At 48.6% G+C, this 18,855-nt stretch overlaps 1 protein-coding gene across 2 annotated transcripts in view; it reads right to left on the bottom strand.

The window, feature by feature from the left end:
• The window catches only part of LOC132342236 (keratin-associated protein 10-7), a 24,670-nt gene extending 7,337 nt beyond the window's left edge, over positions 1-17,333 (bottom strand). Inside the window, exon 1 of one of the 2 annotated variants that reach the window (XM_059874513.1) lies at positions 9,300-17,333. The gene's annotated coding sequence lies outside the window, so the exon portion shown is untranslated. Of the gene's footprint in view, positions 1-4,079; positions 4,905-9,299 lie in introns of those variants that run through there. The other variant, XM_059874514.1, reaches the window with a different exon arrangement.
• Between the last annotated feature and the right edge of the window lie 1,522 nt (positions 17,334-18,855).

Raw genomic sequence — 18,855 nt, 5'->3', positions numbered from 1 at the left:
GACTACAAATACATGGGGCAACTTTATAGAAGATAAAAGGGTTAGTGAGCATCATCGTCATGACAACATCATCCCCATCATCCCCATCCCCATCATCATCACCATCATCCCCATCACCATCCCCATCAACCCCATCCCCATCATCTCCATCATCACTATCATCATTATCACCATCATCCCCATCCCCATCATCATCTCCATCATCCCCATCATCACCATCATCCCATCATCACCATCATCCCATCATCACCATCATCCCCATCACCCCCCATCATCTCCATCACCACCATCATCCCCATCATCCCCATCATCCCCATCATCACCATCATCCCCACCATCATCACTGCCATCAGAGTAGCCTTTGATGATGAGCTCTCAGGGTGTGTTGGGCAGCTTCCTCCTCACAGCTGCCCCAGGGGAGTCACTCTCACTGGCCCTGTTTTACAGAGGAGGAACAGAGGCTCCAGGGGCTTCAGGAGCCCTGGCATCACAGCAGAAAGGGATACCTCTTGTTTCCCTCTTCCACCTTGGAAACCCTGCCCCGCCTCGATGGGTAGGAAACACTTTCAGAAGAGGAATCAAGGTGATCCGACAGCTTAAGGACAAATCACATGTTACGTATTGACGCTCCAGGGGTTCAAACCTGTCCCTCGATATTCAAGCTTGTGTTGCCAGTTCCCGTGCTTTGAACTGAAGCTCTCAGAGACGAGAGCCCATATAGGAACTGAAAATTAAACCCTGTTCAGAACAGATTAGCTACTACTTGGATACTAGTATGGTGGTTCACTCTTGCGTTCTTCTGCAAAGACTTAACTGTTTTGTTTGTTAAAAAAGAAGAAGCAGCAAAGGTCTAGTGAGGTTTGCTATGTAGATTCCTCTGCTGCCATTTCATAAACTCCTAAGGGACTAGAGCTGTCTCTGAGGAGTAACTTCTGCCCTTTATGGACAGAAGAACGGGAAGGGACACCTTTGCAAGTTTGTATTCTGCTTTTAAACAAAGGGAGGGCGGAGAGTTTTTCTTGTACCTGCTTCTTCTCATTTGCCTTCAGTTCAAAAGAATCTTTACACCAAAGTGTCATATTTGGGGGTGGCATATTCTGCTACCCTGCAGAGAAACGATCAGATATTGTCCTTCATAAAATAAGTCCTCAAAAAAAGGGGATGTTATAGACTATAGTGGAACAACAGCAGTACTGTGAATCTCAGCATTCCTCCATGTAAAAGTTAGAGGGGAAAGGACGGATAGGTTGTTGCTCAGCCGCCCAGTCAGCTCTTTGCGACCTCAGGGACTGCAGCATGCCAGGCCTCCCTGTCCTTCACCATCTCTCAGAGTTTGGTGGTGATCACAAGGAATGTATAGGAAAACTGACTCTAAGGGAGAAAACCTTCAAAATGTGTGTGATCTCTGACTCAGGAGATGCAGCAATTATGCTTCTAGAAATCATCCTAAAGAATGATCGTCGCTGTAGGTGAACTTTATTTTTTCAATAATGTTATTTAATTTTCTCTGTTGGCCATAGCACCAGCTTGCAGGATCTCAGTTACCTGACCAAGGACTGAACCTGTGCCCCCTGCAACGGAAGCACGGAGCCTACCACTGGGCCACCAGGGAATCTCCTATGCATGAATTTTACATGACAAGGATAGCCACAAGAGCAAACAAGCAACTTGTGTCTGACGTGCATGAAAAAAAGCTCTGGAAGAGTATATGCCAAGGTGTAAACCACAGCTTTCCATGGGGGGTGAGATAATATACATTTTCTTCTTTTTGTTTCTCTCTGTTGCTAATGTTCTCTATAATTATTATGCCTGTCTTTCCTAATTTCTACAGAAGTTATTTTTATTTTTTTTTTAATTTGTGGGTGGGTCTTTTCTGAGTCTGAAAGCATTTTAAAATGTTCTCTGCTCCAGGAGCAAAAATTGAAATTCCAGGGAAGAGGAATCTAGTTGTAAACACAAGTGCTGGGGCAACATTAAGAAGCTGAATCTCCCTCCATCCTCAGACTATCTGTTCTGCTTTTAAGCCAGGCCTCCTCCAGCCCCACTTCTGCCATGAAATGCTTCCTCCTGCGTCATGTCGACACCTGCAAGAGGCCGAGTGCATCTCTGCTAGGGCAGCGAGCCTGGAAAAAGCAAGGGTGCTTGCCAAAAGGCAATTCAGATTCCTCCAAAGTTCAATTGTTTTCCATTTCACTAGATGACCTCCTGGTCTTCTCCTGCGCAAGAATTTCCCTAAAACTTGGATGCTTTGTTGGCCTCAGGTATGAATCATCTGGAAAGAAGTGATTCTGAGAATAAACATCTTCTGTACCAAAAATATGTCAGAATCTGAGTCAAGTACTAGCCCAAGTCCCTGGACAACCCTAGGTCCGCCCAGGTGTGGAGAGGGTGTGACAGACGCTGCGACGGACGATGTGTGAGAGCCAGGTGCCGAGGTCTGTGGGGTCCCATCCATCATGCGAAAGCATGTTTGCAGCAGAGCCTCCAAGAAATGTTAGTGATGTTTTGCAAGCATTAAGAGACAGAGTCTTCCTCACAAAAAGAAACTTCAAAAGATTCTCTAAATGTCTTCCACAAGACTCTCCCTTTGGAGAGCAGCAAGTGAGCAAACAGATTAGACTAACATTCTTACAAAACTTATCCCTGGGTAAATATTTGAACGCACACGTCTTTGATTTCAAAACCATTGTTTTTAAAAGCCATGTGATGCTGTCACCAAATCTGTCAGTGTTTTAAAAACCTTTTTCATCACAATGAAAACAAATTTATATCATTGACTTGGCAGTAAAGAATCCACCTGCAGTGCAGGAGGCTCAAAAGACTCAGGTTCGATTCTTGGGTCGGGAAGATCCCCTGGAGAAGGAAATGGCAACCCACACCAGTATTCCTGCCGGGAGAAATCCCAGAGACAGAGGAGCCTGGTGGGCTACAGTCCATGGGGTCGCACAGAGTCGGACACAGCTTAGTGACCACTCCGCCACCACACACATATACACATTTACAAAGAAAAGCCTCACAAAACAACACACGCTTTTGCCATGTGTAAACAGATCATTTCTAGTATCCTATTTCCTAAGATGTTGTTTCTTCTTTCGTTTATTTTTTGAGGCGGGTTTCCACCTACTCAAATTATTCCACAACCCAATTAATGGATCAAAACCTCCCTACATCATTTACATAAGCTGATTTGAAAAATTTTTTTTCCAAAAAATTAACTCTTAAATTTTCATGGGTTTATTTTTCGTGCAAAATTGTCTTTTTCCCAATACTACACCATCACCACAAAAAGACAAGCGAGTTTGTTCTGTGCTTGTCTACATTTTAATAAGCTCCTCGTTCAGACAAAACCTTCTCAACCTTTTACAATTAAGTATTATGTCTTTAATTCCTTGGATAGAATCCTTTTTGCATGAATCATATAGACACTGAATGTCCAAGTCTTTAATATTGTGCTGCTATGGGAAGCAAGTTCTCCAAGTAATCCTATACAAAGTGGGGCAGAAGACAGCATGTTCCTAAAACAGAGCATCCTAGAAGTTATCAAGGTTCTCTGTGGGTTGACTGCCTCATCTGCAAGATAAGGTCACTCTACAGGACTACTGGGAGATCTGTATAAAATAATCTGGGGAAAGTGCTTGACTCACTGCCTGGCACGACATAGGTTCATTCTGAGACAGGAGCCATTATTATTTTAAATAAATCCTTTGTCTTTGATGACGTTCTCCAGGAAACAGAGCCTGAAGCAAGTATTAAGATCCTAACAGCCACTTACCCTGTGGTCCAGTGGTTAAGAATCCACCTGCCAATTCAGGGGACACAGGCCCGATCCCGGGTCCAGAAAAACCCCACCTGCCATGGAGCAGCCAAGCCCATCAGCCGCGACCACTGAGCCCTCCCAGCCCTGAGCACATGCTGCACAGCAGAGACACCATCGCCGTGCCCGCTCGCAACGAGAGAACGCAGCAACACAGACCCAGAGCAGCCAACGAATCAGCAAATGTGCTGCAGACAGAGTCTGACCTTATCTTGGGGTGCAAGCCCTCCGCCCCGCTCTGCATCCGCTGTTCTCTCACACACACCTGCGTGTTCCAGACACAATGGATGGTTCTGGCCACGGCGATGCTGTCTCAGCCATCCCCAGCTCATCCCGCCCTGGCTCGGGTGGAGGAAACCGACAGAGAAAAGTGGCCGTGCTGCCAGCTGTCCGTCAGCGCCGCTGCTGAGCCGGTCTTAAGGTGACAGGGCAGGCATCGCTCGCATTTCTAGGCTCACGAGACAGAGGCGCCATCACTTCCTGAGAGTCCAGGCGAGTGGAGTCAGCCTGCCCTGACAGCGAGTCCTTGGGAGAGGCAGTTGGCCCGGGGACAGCAGGTGACTGCATCAGGATGACGTGGGGCTTTAAGGCAAGACCTGAAATGGAGGGCGTCTGGGACCCACTCTCCAAGGAAGCCGTTAGATACCGTGAAACTCCAGGCATGACCGGACTTGTGGGCCTGACAGAGGAGCTTCCAGCCAGAACTGACCGGGGCTGGAGTGGACGCAGGAGACATCACTTCTCAGTGTCCTCTGGGGTCCTGGAGAGGATCCGGGACAGAAAAGGGACAGAAACTGAAAAGCTGATGAAATTAGAGCGTGGTCTGCACTTTAGTTAACAGCATGGTAATGATTTTCATTTCCTGGTTTTGATGATTGTAGTATGTTACGGAAGGTGTTCACCTAACAGTTATTTTGAGTCAGGTCTACCATTGAGAACCAGCTAGAAAAATTGGAATTAATTGTTGAGGTGCAGTTTGCATGCAGCAAAATGTACAAACTTAAGCACAGAGCTCAATGTATTGTTTTCTTTCCTTTTTTAAAAATTGAAATATAATTGGTGTACAATGTTATGTTAATTTCAGGTGTACAGCAAAGTGGTTCAGTTTCAGACTGGTTCCAAAGAGGAAACGGAGCGCGTCAAGGCTGTACACTGTCCCCCTGCTTACTTAACTTATACGCAGAGTACATCATGAGACACGCTGGGCTGGAAGAAACACGAGCTGGAATCAAGACTGCCGGGAGAAACATCAGTAACCTCAGATATGCAGATGACACCACCCTTATGGCAGAAAGTGAAGAGGAACTCAAAAGCCTCTTGATGAAGGTGAAAATGGAGAGTGAAAAAGCTGGCTTAAAGCTCAACATTCAGAAAACTAAGATCATGGCATCTGGTCCCATCATTTCATGGGAAATAGATGGGGAAACAGTGGAAACAGTGACAGACTTTATTTTTCTGGGTTCCAAAATCACTGCAGATGGTGACTGCAGCCATGAAATTAAAAGACGCTTACTCCTTGGAAGGAAAGTTATGACCAACCTAGATAGCATATTCAAAAGCAGAGACATTACTTTGCCAACAAAGGTTCGTCTAGTCAAGACTATGGTTTTTCCTGTGGTCATGTATGGATTTGAGAGTTGGAGTGTGAAGAAGGCTGAGTGCCGAAGAATTGATGCTTTTGAACTGTGGTGTTGGAGAAGACTCTTGAGAGTCCCTTGGACTGCAAGGAGATCCAACCAGTCCATTCTAAAGGAGATCAGCCCTGGGATTTCTTTGGAAGGAATGATGCTAAAGCTGAAACTCCAGTACTTTGGCCACCTCATGCGAAGAGTTGACTCATTGGAAAAGACTCTGATGCTGGGAGGGATTGTGGGCAGGAGGAGAAGGGGACGACAGAGGATGAGATGGCTGGATGGCATCACTGACTCGATGGACGTGAGTCTCAGTGAATTCCGGGAGTTGGTGATGGACAGGGAGGCCTGGCCTGCTGCGATTCATGGGGTCCCAAAGAGTCGGACACGACTGAGCGACTGATCTGATCTGATATGTATATATATACGTATATATGTATACACACATATATATTCTTTTCCAGATTTTTTCCCATGTAAGTTATTATAAAAACTCTGGGCCATCTGTATGTCTTCTTTGGAGAAATGTCTGTTTAGGTCTTCCGCCCACTTGTTTGATCGGGTTGTTTGTTTATCTGATATGGCGCTGCACGAGCTGTTTATACATTTTGGAAATTAAGCCCTTCTTGGTCACATCATTTACAAATATTTTCTCCCAGGTTGTCTTTTTGTTTTATTTATGGCTTCCTTTGCAAAAATATCTAAGTTTGATTAGGTCCCATTTGCTTATTTTTGCTTTTATTTATTTTACCTTGGGAGGCTGACTGACCTAAGAAAGTATTGTTTTGATTTGTCAGAGAACGTTTTGCTGAGTTCAGTGGTGTCATGTCTTATACTTAAGTCTTTAAGTCGTTTTGCATTTCTTTTTGTGTATCGTGTCTCAGCGTATTTTAATATACGTAAGATGTAAGATGTGACATCACCCTCCATCCAACCATCCATCTACCCACCCATCCATCCTTGCTCAGTCCCGCCTGACTCTTTGTGACCCCGTGGACTGTAGCCCGCCAGGCTCCTCTGTCCCTGGGATTCTCCAGGAAGAACACTGGAGAGGGTTGCCATTTCCTCCTCCAGGGCATCTTCCCGACCAGGGACCCAACCTGTGTCCTTGCGTGTCCTGCAATGCGGGCGGATTCTTGCCACCAGCGCCACGGGGAAGCCCACACCCCCTCCTTTGATACGTGTGGAACACACGTTATGTGCGATATGCACCGCATGTCATACATGTAGCACATACATGTGACGTCACCCCCCACATTCACCCCAGATGAAGACACACACCGCTGCCCTCGCCCCTGCCTCGGGAACCTGTGGCATCAGACGCCAGCCCAGCGGTCGCCTTCGTGAAGGGAGAGGGGAGCGGGGACTGGGGACCTTGGGAGCCCCCGGGGCCCGCTGATGCTCGTCTCCCGACTCAGCCGGTTACAGCGTGGGTGCATGTCTTGACAATTCACTGAGCTGTAGGCTTCTGGTTGGTGTGTTTTCTGTACGCATGTTATACTTCTATTAAAACACTGATTTTCAAAAATATGATTTTTACTGAATCTCACTGAGGGAAGTGCACAGTGGAAATCACTTTATGGTCCTTAAGTGCTTAGGCCACTGGAATTTGGGTTTAGACAATGTTTTCCACAGTTTCCCCCAAACAAGGACAGCATGTGCCCAAGTGACAGGCCGCAACGGGACCGCCTGTCTCAGTGTCCTCAGGAGGGTGACGGGCTTAATGGAACGGGGCTGGCATTTACAAGGAGCTTCTTTTCACTTATCCTTTAAACCAGATATCAGGAATGGTTGGCCAGCTGGGAGCTGAGCATAATAAGTCCATTTTTAAATTAAGAATTTTTATCAATTTTAAATGAAGAATTTAGTTTTCAAAACTAGACGAACCCCAAGGAAACACCAGGGGGCGGCATTCCACAACATTACAGATGGAGAGCGCCGAAGGAGCCGGGAGCTTTTTGTTGCTTTGTTTTTTGGGTTTTGGTTTTTAGGTAACCATATAAATATTGACAATGATCCTTTACAAGGGTGACTTATTGAAGTGGAAAATGGAAGGTCAGAGAGGTTATTACGGGAGTCTTTTTAAGTTCCCTTAAAACACAGAAGTCAAAAAGTGAAAAAACAAAACAAAAACACAGAGGTTAAGGCTGGCACACGAAGACCGCCGCTGAAGTTCCCCAGCCGCACAACGAACAGCTTTTCTACTCGTGTTGTCGCAAACGTCTCCTGGATGAAAGCGCTTGTCGTGTGCTGGAAAGGGTTAACTGCTCGCCAAAGACCCATGGGTAAGCCCTGCATTCACGTGGACCTGGATTAGGGACTCCTGGTACTGAAGAGGAGCAGTTTCTTCTGAGTAAAATGTGAACCAACTCTCGGAGCAGAAATATGCTCCCAGCTGAAGTACCTGCTGATCTTCAGCACAGAGGGGGTCTGCAGGGAATGGTTTGCAAATGTTAGCAGGCGCATCTCGCCCTTGAGTCATGTTTTATGGCATCTCTCACCTCTGAGGAGGAGCCATCGCCTCAGGGCGATAGATAGAGTGTATTTGCCCTCTTTAGAAAGACAATAAAATCAGGCTTTATGGGGAGAGAGAATGAGAGTTTGCCCTAGCTGTTAACTGTGGAATTCTTTCTTAACTACAGGAAGGTTAAGCCTGGGGGGCTGATTCACAGGTTCTTTCTGTGGAAGCCACCCTTTCTGCCCACAACGGCTGGGACACAAGACCTCTCGCTTCGAGGGTCCATGCTTCAAGGAAATGAGAGAACACACCTCGGGACTCCCCTGGCAGTCCAGTGGTTACGACTCTGCACTTCCGATCAGTTCGATCCCTGGTCAGGGAACTAAGGTCTTTCAGGCCCACAAAGTGCAACCAAAAGAAAAGCTTAACTCTTCTAACTGATGGGACTGTGGGAAGAAGAAAGTGAGAATGGGCCAAATGAGGCAACTAAAATCCAGAGGGGATATTCGTGAGTCGCTTAGATCATGGATGTCAGACAAGGAAGGTAGAGAACGCAGGGCTCAGAGTGTCCTGATCTCCCCTCTCTGGGAGAAAGGCTAAGCCTGGAGCAGAAAGCCAGCAGGAAGAGAGACTTCTCCCCCCTTCTCAGTCCAGACTATGGGCAGTGACACCCACTGCTGGTGACCTGTGGTCCAGGCGGTTAGCAGAGGGGGAGGCCGGGACTTCACAATCCTCCAGGCAGCTCTCCCTCCAAGGGCCCAGGAGTCCCTGCAGCTCCAGGAGACCATGGAGGGCATCAGAGAGGAGAACCTGCAGCCTTGCCCAGGCCCTCTGCAAAGGACGAGGCTGCCCAGGGCGGAGCCCGCAGGCTCTGGGCAGGCCGAGGGCTTGGGGGGAGCTGCGGGTGGGCCTGACAGAGCCAGTCAGGGAGGGGCTCGGGCCGCACCAGGCCGGGACAAGGCAGGTCACGACTCCAACAGCCACAGCCTGTTAAAGGGGAAGATACTGAAACGCCCCCCCACCTGGGCCACAGTCCTCTATGACAGCACAAGCTGCACAGCTTTGCCCCCTCCCTCTCCTAGGCTGCCCAGCTCTGCTTTGCTGTTTGATTCACGAGTAACCCCTTCACGTCCTTACTTCTCTAGGGACCTGAAACCAGGTCCCTGGGCAGAAAACAGCTTGACTGGCACTGAATTTAAAAGATCTCTCTTTGTTAATCCCCAGCAGGTGCACCTCAAACATTTCCCCAAGCTCCTGTGCCCCAAAACATGCTCTCTCTTCAAGGGGACGCCCGCTGTGTCTGGCATGCTACCTGGGAGGGCAAAAGGAAGCCGTCTGCCTCCGCAGCGTTGGAAGCTGCAGCCCCGGAACAGCCATCCGGTCCTCACTCACTCACCGAGGATGACGCAGAGGCCTTCCTGCTGACGGAACTTCCATCTACCCGGCCTCGTGTAACCGGGACGGCTCGTACTTGCTCCAGTTGGCAGGAAGCACGCAGTTAGGTCCTTACTCCAAGACAGTCACCAGTGCTCTGAGGAGCTTCAACAGAGCTAACAATGCCCCAAGAAGAGCGAAGCGGGCTTGCCTGGTGATCCAACGCAGGGGGCGCAGGCTCGATCCCACACGCAGCTGAGCCCACGCGCCGCAACTAAGACCCGACACAGCCAAAACAAATTACTTAATATTTAAAAAAGAAGAAGAAGTAGGGTTCAAGGGGCTGCAAGGAACACCCGTCGTGAAAATCTCTTCTGCCAGGCCGCGGAAGTAGACATGGCTGGAAGCCTAAGGCTCCGCCGCGTCTCCCTCCACTGGCCGGGGCCGGAACTCAAAATAGGTGGTGCACCGTGGATGGACAAGAGCGTGACTGTTTCGCAAGGAGTTAGATTTATGGATTGTTACTTGGCCACACCCCCAGGTTCAAATCCCATTTCTGCCCCTTACTGTGTGACTTTGGGAAGTTGCACAACCTCTCTGCCCTCAGAAGCATTCTGACCCGTAAAGTGAAATTAACAGCAATACCTATCAATGCAAGCATTAAGTGAGATGATGAGATATTCCATGCAAAGTATATAGTATATAGAAGGATGATAAACGTTACATATTTTTATTGGTTTAATGGCTTTCTTAAATAACTCAAGAAATAACACATTTCCATACCCAGATAGGACTGATCAGTACACAATTTTGTTTCCTGGTGTAGAGTCTACACACTAACTTAGTAAAAGCCACACCTGGATACAATTAATACAATGCATTCTATCCTTGTCTCCAGAAAGAATTATCATCATGTTCTAGGGTAAATCCTTGGAGCAAGACTGTCCCTATGAGCAAGGCTGAAGCGACCAGTGTTCGTACTGGTACGAACACTGTGGGACTCCCCAGCGGTGCAGTGGTTAAGGCTTCGATTCCAGTGCAGCAGCTGTGGGTCTGATCCTGGTCTGTGGGTCTGGTCCCCGGTCTGTGGTTTGATCCTGATCTGTGGGTCTGGTCCTGGTCTATGGGCCTGATCCTGGTCTGTGGTTTGATTCCTGGTCTGTGGGTTTGGGCCCTGGTGGGGAAGTTAAAACCCTACATGCCTCCCAGCCAAAAAACCAAAAGAGAAGCAATATTGTACCAAATTCAATCAAGACTTAAAATGGTCCACAGAAAGACCATCCAGTGGCAAATCTGTGAGCTTCTTCAGAAGACACGGAGGTGTGGATTATTAACGTGCGGGGTTGAGGCGAGCATGGGCCCACAGAGGTGTTTCGTTCTGTTTTGTTTTGTTTTGTTTTGTTAGGCAGTGATTTTGTTGTTGTTCAGTCACTCAATCGCGTCTGACCCTGTGACCCCTTGGACTGTAGCCCACTGCGCCCCTCCGTCCATGGACTCTCCAGGCGAGAACACTGGCTCGGCCACCACTTCGCTGCGCGTTGCTCTGAAACAGCCCGCAAGGTGAGCGGAGCCTTCGGGGCGCGTGCCCTCTCTGCCAGCGGAGCCCCACCACCCGCCCCAGCGGGCAGCGCCTCTCCACACTGCTCCATCGCCCACCTGTCGGTCAGACACTCGAGGTGAGCGTTTCTTCAACAGCCGCAACAGAACTCTCTGGACCAGGGCTCTGCAGACTTCTGTGACGGGGCTTCTCTTTGCAAAGAGACCTTGGTTCATCTTCTCTCACACACAGAACCCACACCCAACTGAATTCCGCCAGCCCCCAGAGCCGCCCTTTGCTCTCTTTACAGCTCTCCACCCAGTTCGCAGGGCTGGATTCAGCAGGAGGCCGAGACCTGTTAATCTTTTCAATGTGTCTGACCTTTTTAGTAGGTGAGACAAATTACTTGCCTATTTTCACATGTTTTAAATGAACTGACTCTTGGCTCAGTCTTGTCCTTAAATAAACAGCAAAATGTCAGGCAGCTCCAAGTATTCAGTATAGTCTGACTCACTGGGAAAGCTGTGAGCCCAAAGACAACCCCAAGCTATGGGCTGAGTGGGAGAAGCGTCTGGATTTTAGGGTTACTTTAAAGAAAGCTGAGCACCGAAGAATTGATGCTTTTGGACTGTGGTGTTGGAGAAGACTCTTGAGAGTCCCTGGGACTGCAAGGAGGTCCAACCAGTCCATCCTAAAGGAGATCAGTCCTGGGTGTTCATTGGAAGGACTGATGTTGAGGTTGAAACTGCAGTATTTTGACCACCTGATGCGAAGAGCTGACTCATTTGAAAAGACCCTGATGCTGGGAGGGATTGGCAGCAGGAGGAGAAGGGGATGACAGAGGATGAGATGGCTGGATGGCATCACCGACTCAATGGACATGAGTTTGGGTGAACTCCGGGAGTTGGCGATGGACAGGGAGGCCTGGCGTGCTGCAGTCCATGGGGTCGCAAGGAGTCGGACACGATTGAGCAACTGAACTGAACTGAACTTCCTGTCATGTTTTTTTCATACAGGGCTGGAGCTCTAAATGACACCATTTTTAATTCCTATAAATCAGGTCAAACCGAACTGTTACATTCACAGAAAATTTAGACTTTTTTTTCTGTCTTTACACACATGTATTCAACCGTATTTTTCCAGTATAAGTATTCCACTTAATGCATTGTTTCAAAGATTGTGTTTTGTTTTGTTGGGTTGTTTGAGTTTTGTTTTGGCTCTTCAACCAGAAGGGGTGAACTGTCTTAAAGAGAAAGGAGGAGCAGACAAGAGCACTGGTCCAGATACCGTAATGGCTTTTGTGTGTGTGTGTGTTTTGTTTGTTTTGATGTGGACCATTTTTGACGTCTTTTACTGAATTTGTTACAATATTGCTTCTGTTTTATGTTTTGTTTTTCTGGCTACGGGGCATGTGGGATCTTAACCCCCTGACCAAGGATGCGTGTGGTTCCCGCACAGCCCGAGCACTGGGAGCTGAAGTCTCACCCACTGAACTGCGGGGAGGTCCCATGACTTGGTCTCTGATCAGCAGGTTGGTGATGTCCCCATCACGGCTTCACCAAGCCTCTTTTCCTTCGTATGGAAAGAGAGTCGAGGAGTGTTTTTCTAATCTATCACTGACTCCTAAGAGCTTTGGTTACCTGGTAGAGCCAGAGGGAAAAAGCCCTGTGAGGCACATTCAGTAAGGCAGACTGCTTCTCTGCCCAAGGCCACCATGTTCTCGACTCTGAGTGGCAACATTCCTCAAAGTCTGTGTGAGTGGGCCCTCTGCACCTGTCCTCTGTGCAACCAGCGTGGTCTTTATGCAGTGGCCCCGTGAAAACGGGCTTTCACGTATGCTGTATCTGAAGGCCTCTATTTTAAACCAGTAAGTCCTGTCCATTTTATGTATCTATTTATGATCATTCCTAGAGGGTTTCTTCAGGGCTTCCCAGGTGGCTCAGCAGCAAAGAATCAGCCTGCCAACACAGGAGATGTGGGTTCCATCCCTGGGTGGGGAAGATCCCCTGGAGAAGGAAATGGCAACCCACTCCAGTGTTCTTGCCGGGGAAATCACATGGACAGAGGAGCCTGGTGGGCTACAGTCCATGGGGTCACAAAGAAATTGGACACGAAAAAAAAAAGAAAAAGAATCGGACACAACTTAGCCACTAAACAACAAGAGGGTTTCTTTAACTTGGGGCTTTATGAAACAATAGAATTTGTTGGGACGGACTTACTTACACAAACTAATGATTTTCAGCAGTTCCTTGGTGAGGAGTAATTGGTATTCTTTGGCAGAATACCATTACACAGTAACTGGAGTTCAAGCCATATAATTATAGAATGTTAATTGTAAAGTGTAAATAATTCTCACTCTAGAGCGTGGGCTGAGTCCCTACGAATTCAGCTGTTGTTTCATAATGTCTGAGGTACTGGAAGGTTCCTAAGCATGGAACCTATAACACCCAGCATTCAAGAGGTAGGCTCTCTTTGTTTGCTGAACACTGCAGCCTGGCTCTGGACACCTGCTCAGCTCAGTCACCGGGGGTCTGCACACGCTCTGCCCGGTCAACATCCTGCTCCTGCCGTATCAGTGAGTGTAGGCAGAATTGCTTCCTGTCGGGAGAAGAGAGCCTGGCTAGTTGTGTTAGAATAAAGCAAGGTTCTGTTCTGTTTTCCCTTTAAGCAGACACGTGGACACGATGACATTTCTTGTGTAACACTAGTAAAATAATCTCTGATTGGCTAAGATCAGAATTTACTCTTAACTGTTTCACTTCCAGTTGGATGTAAGTCAGTCTTTTTGAAGTTGATAATTGCAATCCATAGGAGAGTTTGAAATCTACTTATTAGATTGTGACTAGCATTTAAAAAATAGGATAGCACAGGATAAAATGCAAGAAAATTAAAAAAACAAACAAATAGATATCAGCATGCATCCCACATAGTGTGGGTCCATTAATTATTCAGGGTTCTCCGGAGCGACGGAACCAGCAGGACACGCGTATAAGATAAATATCGGCGTGCATCCCACATAGTGTGGGTCCACTAATTATTCAGGGTTCTCCGGAGCGACGGAACCAGCAGGACACGTGTATAAGATAATTACAGAGAGGAATTAGCTCCCCTGATTAAGGAGGCTAGCAAGGCCAAAATCGGGGGGGTGAGTGCACAGGCTGGCGACCCAAGAAGAGTCGATGTTGTATTCTAAGTCCCAAAACTGTCTGATGACAGAGTTCCTTTTTGCTCAGGGAATGGTCAATCTTTTATTCTATTCAGACCTTTGACTGATTGGATGAGGCCCACCCATACGATGGAGGGCAATCTGCTTTACTCAGATTCACTGATTTAAATGTAAATAGCATCCCAAAACCCCTTTGTAGAAGCAGCCAGAATAATGCTTGACCAAACATCTGGGCACCGTCGAGACCCAGGCACGCCAACACTTAAAAGTAACCAACACAGAACATATTTGCAGGAGTCATTCACACTGCACACCAGATATTCTTAGGTCCTTCCCCAAGCGCATAGTGGAAATGCTGGGGGTAGGTGTGACCAAGGGATTTGGCCAAAGAACTGTGAGCAGAAGTGATGCATGCCAGGCTAAGTGGAAGTTTTAAGTGCCAGTGTGGGAGTCACCATGGTCTCTTTCCCTCTGCCATTCAGACGGTGGCCTATTTACAAAAAAGAAACAGACTCACAGACTTAGAAAACAAACTGTGGTTACCAAAGGGGAAGGGTTGGTGGGGATCATATGGAGGGACAGACTGAGAGTTTGGGGCTGACGTGTGTATACTGCCATATTTAAGCGAGATAGCCAGGGCTTTCCTGATGGCTCAGTGGTAAAGAATCTGCCTGCCAATGCAGGAGACACAGGTTCGATCCCTGGGTGGGGAAGGTCCCACATGCCAAGAAGCAACTAAGCCCGAGCACCACTGCTCCTGAGCCCGCGCTCTGAGCCCACACACGCTGGAGCCCAGGCTTCCCAACCAGACACCACTGCTCCTGAGCCTGTGCTCTGAGCCCACACGTGCTGGAGCCCAGGCTTCCCAACCAGACGAGACACTGCAATGAGATGCCCTCTCACACCCTAGAAAGGGGTCCCCGCCCGCGGGGATTAGAGAAAGGCCATGCTGCAGCAGAGACCCAGCACAGCCAAAAACAAATGAATAAATGAAATTATTTTTAAGTAGATAACCGACAAGGACCTACTGCAGAGCATAGGGAACTCTGCTCAGTATTCTGTAATAACCTAAATGGGAAAAGATTTTGAAAAAGAATAGAAAAAAGAGGTCATTTATCTGACTTCACAAGGGGAGCAAGGACTTAAACACAGGTTAGACTTTAAGCCAGCGCCACCCCACACAACCCTCCTTCGGGGCTGACCTTGTGAAAGTGCTCTGAGAACTACAAAACCTCATAAGAACGTCAAGCAATGAAATCAGCACAAGAACTAGTCAAGGAAGTTGGTTAAAGGCCCAGGCTTTGTCAAACCTGGTTTCAGATGCCGGCTCTGCCACTTATGAGCTGTGCGACTTGGGAGACATTCTTTAATCTCTTTGAACCTCTGTTTCCTTAGTTGTAATGAAGATATTATGCATATCCCATTTTCCTGATGAGTAAATGAGATAATAAATGGAAAGGTCTTAGCATGACGCCAGTCTCATAGTAAGTGCCGCTAAGTTATTTGGAGTGACTATAATTGCAAAGAATTTGGTTTGGAATAACAGAAACAAGAAAAGCCACTCCTGGGCTTGGACAGGGCCAGGGTTGAGTGCAGAGCAACTGCAGCACCTTTAAACTTTGGAGTCGGCTGACTCTTTCCTCTGGGGGAGAGGGCTGTCCTGCACACGGGAGAATGTTCAGGAAAGACACTGAAGTCTTGTCATATGGTGGCAGTATCAGGGTCCTTCTGTTGTTCAGTCCCCCAGGCACATCCGACTCTTCATGACCCCAAGGACTGCAGCACGCCAGGCTTGCCTGTTCTTCACCATTTCGTGGAGCTTGCTCAGACTCGTGTCCACTGGGTCGGTGACGACATCCAGCCATCTCATCTTCTGTCGTCCCTTCTTCTCCTGCCTCAATCCTTCCCAGCATCAGGTCTTTGCTCAGACTCGTGTCCACTGGGTCGGTGACGACATCCAGCCATCTCATCTTCTGTCGTCCACTTCTTCTCCTGCCCTCAATCCTTCCCAGCATCAGGTCTTTTCTAAGGAGTCAGTTCTTTGCATCAGGTGGACAAAGTAATGGAGCTTCAGCTTCAGCAGCAGCTGAATAATCAGGGTTCTAACCCTTGGCATTACTGGCATTTGAGGACGGATGATTCTGTATTATGGAAGCTGTTCTGTGCACCGTAGGGTGTATTTTACTTCATTTTACTGTGTTGCCCAGCTTGTGGGATCTTAGTTCGCTGACAGGGATTGAACCAAGCCCTCAGCAGGATAAGTACAGAGTCCTAATTCTGGATTGCTAAGGAATTCCTCACGGTAGGATGCTTAGCAGCATCCAGGGCTGCTACCCCTAAGATGCTCCAAATATGTTTCTAGACATTTCCAAATGTCCCCCAGGGGCAAAATCAACCCCCATTGAGAACCAACGTCCTAGTAACTGTATTTAGGGTTTTTCAATGAATTCTTCCTATTAAAAAACACAAACATGAAAGAAGGTTAACCACTTTGAGAGAACAGACTCTGAGCTTCCCTAGTCTTGTATCTTATTGATGTTACCTACTTAACATCTGTGTGACCTACCGGGATAAATGCTCCACAAGGTCACTGTGTCTGTCTGATGTCCTGCGTGTCTCCAGGGTACACATCGCCTGGAACATAATAGACACACAAGAAAAGTGTCACTGAATCAACAAATGAAAGGAACTTTTTTCCCTGTGTCCTTATCCAATAACTAACAGGCACAAGGTTCCTGCAGGATCAATAGGGCGGACGAGGCTTATGGAAAGTGTCTCTTTTTTTTCCATCTTTGCCCCAACTCTAAAATAAAAAGATTCCCTGAAGAGAATCTATTCTTAGCAAACCGTCAAGGCTGAAACTGGGCTTTGCAGGTAGCTCAGTGGTAAAGAATCCTCCTGCCACTGCAGGAGACGTGGGTTTGATCCCCGGGTGGGGAAGATCCCCTGGAGGAGGAAATGGCAACCCACTCGAGTATCCTTGCCTGGAGAATCCCATGGACAGAGGAGCCTGGCGGGCTGCAGTCCATGGGGTCGCAGAGAGTCGGACACGACTTAGGACTAAACAACACGGTCTTCACCAGAGCGTCAGTCCTCGGGTAGGGGCGTGGAGAAGACTAAGTGGGGCCCCAGTGTTTAGGCTCAGCCGCAGGCATCAACAAATCATCATGAGGGAACGCATCACATCAAGCTGATGGAAAAGCAAGACCCAGGGACTCCCCTGGGGGCCCAGCAGCTAAGACTCCTCACTGTCAGTGCTAGGCCGGGTGCCATCCCGGGCTCAGGGAACTGGGTCCTCTACGCTGCGACTGAAGCTCCCACATGCCACAACCAAAAAGATCGCCCATGCCGCAACTAAGGCACAGCCGAACAAGTAACTGTTTTATTTTTTAAAAAAGGAAAGAAAAGCAAGATGCAGAGTAGCTTCAGAACTCCCCGGGGAAGGTGAGGACTGGTCCGAGGCCGTGTAGACGGGCAGAAAGAGGACCGACGCTGGTCCCTCCCGCGGTCTGAGGCCGCGGCTGCTCCCCAGGACCACAGCGGCTGGGTGGCGTTGTTCTGTGTTCCTGGCCCCTCTGCCCTTGTTATTTCCCACACGCAGGGGCTGAGTGACCCTGAGAGAAGGGCGCACCCTCCCCTGTGCTCCAGGACCACACGCTCCGCCTCACGCCCTCGTGACTGCCTGGGTACGCAGGAGTATCAACGGCCATTCTTTCTCACGCCAGCTTCCTCTTGGGTGCCACACAAGAACCGCAGGCTTTTCTCACCATTCTGGCAATCATGAAGAACATTTCTCGTGTGTGCGGGGTCTTAGCAGTGGAGCGGGTTCCTGCGATGCTCGCTGGCACCCCTCAAAGCCCCACTCTGGCCTTCCTGCACCCCGCAGCTGGAGCCCATCTGCGTCCGTGGCTCCCCATGTGAGTCTATGGCTTTGCTGCCGAGGTGACCCTCGTTTCTACGCCCCTTGCCCAGAAGCTCTGAAGCTCCTGATTGTCGCCGCCTACATTCCTCCCTGCGTGCTTTGTCCTTGGACAAAACACCACTCTTCTTTCCCCCTATTCTGAAGATGATCTCTGTAGGGTTTCCCATCAGCCAACGGTAGAGAAAAAATTGTCTTGATAACCCAACAGAAAATGGGCAAAGGCTTGAACGTTCTCAAAGGAGACTATCCAAATGGCCAAGAAACAGGAAAATGGGCTCAGCTTCACTGGCCTCCGGACTTCTGTGGTCGCTCAGCTGGTGAAGAATCTGCCTGCAATGTGGGAGACCCGGGTTTGATCCCTGGGTTGGGAAGATCCCTGGAGAAGGGAAAGGCTACCCACTCCAGTATTCTGGCCTGGAGAATTCTGTGGGCTGTATAGTCCATGGGGTTGCAGAGACTTGGACATGACTGAGTGACTTTCCCTTTCACTGGCCTCGAGAAAAACACAAATTAAAACCACAGTATGCTCACCGTCACCGTGCCTCAGGATGGAAGACACCAAGAGTCGGTCTTGGTGTTCGCGGTCTGCGACTGGCAACAGAACTCAGTGCAGGCGCTCGCGAGCCGCTCGGCGTTACCTGCTAACTAAGAGTTAAATTCCCCACAGCGATGAGCGCTGCCTACTCGTTCAGTCGTGTCCACTCTGACCCCGTGGACTAGCCTGCCAAGCTCCTCTGCCCATGGAATTTTCCAGGCAAGAATACTGGAGTGGGGTGCCATTTCCTTCTCCAGGGGATCTTCCCAACCCACGGATCGAACCTGCATCTCTTGTGTCTCCTACGTTGACAGGTGAATTCCTTTACCACTAGCACCAGTTGGGAAGCCCCATGAGCACTCATGCCCACTCAAAGAATTTGCAGTGCTGTTCATAACTGCCTCGAACTGGCACTACC

The sequence above is a fragment of the Bos taurus genome, chromosome 14 (assembly GCF_002263795.3).
Source record: "Bos taurus isolate L1 Dominette 01449 registration number 42190680 breed Hereford chromosome 14, ARS-UCD2.0, whole genome shotgun sequence".
Classification (NCBI taxonomy): domain Eukaryota; kingdom Metazoa; phylum Chordata; class Mammalia; order Artiodactyla; family Bovidae; genus Bos; species Bos taurus.
Note: the sequence above shows the minus strand (reverse complement) of the source record. Positions and strands in the feature narration are given on the sequence as shown.